The sequence below is a fragment of the Arachis hypogaea genome, chromosome 13 (genome assembly GCF_003086295.3).
Source record: "Arachis hypogaea cultivar Tifrunner chromosome 13, arahy.Tifrunner.gnm2.J5K5, whole genome shotgun sequence".
Classification (NCBI taxonomy): Eukaryota; Viridiplantae; Streptophyta; class Magnoliopsida; order Fabales; family Fabaceae; genus Arachis; species Arachis hypogaea.
The window spans coordinates 57,271,093-57,272,941 of NC_092048.1; the positions used below are offsets into that span (position 1 = coordinate 57,271,093).

Below are 1,849 nucleotides of genomic sequence, written 5' to 3' on the forward strand. Positions count from 1 at the left end.
TTCTTTAATTTCTTCATTAGTTCAATAGTTACAATTTTGCATGTTCTTTTATTACTTTATATGTTCATTTCTTCATTCACAACCCCTTGATCACTACAACCGGAATGGCACACTCATTGTTCTAAAGTGCTCCTAGGGAGACGACTCGGGAGTTAAATATTCTTGGTTTGGAATTTCCAATTTGATCAAGGTCCCAATTATCGGGTTAGGACTATACTTACAACACTAATTCTATTTCGAATAACCGAGTTCCTAATCCATATGCAATTTGGGGTTCCACCTTGCAACATCAAATTTTGGCGTCGTTGCCGGGGAGTTCACTTTAAGTGCAATGAGTGCTACTATTTTGGTTGTTGTAAATATGTGAATATTGTAGATATTTGATTTTTGGTTTGCTACTTGGCTCTAATTGTAAATACCACTTCCATTTTTAGTTAATTTTAGTAGTCTTTGATTGTTAAGTTAGTTCTTGTTTACTTGCCTATTTTTGTTTTGCCTTTCATAATTTCATGGTTTCATTGCCTCCTTAGTTGAATGACACGGTCGCTTCCAGACCTGAGCTTGGCCACTTTTGATCCAGAAATCGAAAGAACTTTAACTCATATAAGGCAAGCTCGGCGCCGGCTAGCTTTTGTGAATAGTGAATTGGGTTCCTTAGAGGAGCACTCTAATTCACTATCACCAACCATCCGTGACCATCATTCTCCAATCAACGAGGAGACTATATATTCATCTGTGGGGAGTACTGAATTCTCTTTGAGTGACTCAGGTGACACCGTCATGGCGGATCCACCTAGAAGAATCACCTTGAAGGAGGCCGTAGCTCCTGATCTTGATTTGCAACCGCTTCAAATTTTGTATCCGGCCTTGGATCCAAATTTTAAGCTTAAGTCTGGCATGATAAACTTGCTCCCCAAATACAATGGACTACCTGGGGAAGACCTTTGAAGCATCTAAAGGATTTCCAAGTTGCATGTGCAACTGCTAGAAGACATGGGGCTGATGAAGCCACAGTGTTGGTCTTTGTTTTCCCTTTCTCTTTGGAGGGTAAAGCGAAGGAGTGGTTTTATACTCAGCCGGGTGAAGTTAGATCCAACTAAGGCTTACTGTGTAAAGAGTTTTTGGAAAAGTTCTACCCTCCCCAGAAAATGTACAAGTTGCGAAGAGAGATCTCTTGTATTGTGCAACGGGATTGAGAGACTTTGTATGTGTATTGGGAGAGATTTAAGAAGTTGCTGGAGGCTTGTCCTCACCATCAGATTGATGAGTTAGTTCTTATCAGTTATTTCTGTCAAGGAATGCATCACCAAGACAAGCTTCTCTTAGATGCTGCTAGTGGAGGATCATTGACCAAAAATAAAACCGCTGCAGAAGCGTGGGAAGTTAGATCTGATCTAGCAGACTCTACTCAACACTCAAGAGCAAGGAGTCCATAACCAAAAGCTTTGAATGAAGTTTCTCCCTCTGAAGATGCTATGTTGACCAAGACCCTTGGGAAAATGATAATCTTATTGCGACAACCCACCCAAGGGCAACAAATCCCTCAAGCTTTGATAAGTTCTCCACCTCAACCTCCAAGGATCGAAGGACCACCAAGGATATGTGGTGTTTGTGCTTGTAACACTCATTACACTGATGAGTGTCCTCAGATCCAAGAGGACACTACATTGGCGGTAGCTAACTCTTATCCATAAAGACCAAACTACAACCAAGGATCCTACCAACATGGAGGCAATCAAAACCAAAGGTGGAACCAAGCTCCTCAAGCTCATCCCAACCAAAACGCTCAAGTCTACTACCATCAACATCCCCAAGGTCAATCACAATACCAACAACCATACCAACAATC

The 1,849-nt window shown here is 41.4% G+C and overlaps 1 non-coding gene across 1 annotated transcript; it reads right to left on the reverse strand.

The window, feature by feature from the left end:
* Positions 1-1,154: 1,154 nt before the first annotated feature.
* On the reverse strand, positions 1,155-1,261 carry LOC112738593 (small nucleolar RNA R71). Its single transcript, XR_003169546.1, has one exon. It is a non-coding gene; the product is annotated as a small nucleolar RNA R71 (small nucleolar RNA).
* Between the last annotated feature and the right edge of the window lie 588 nt (positions 1,262-1,849).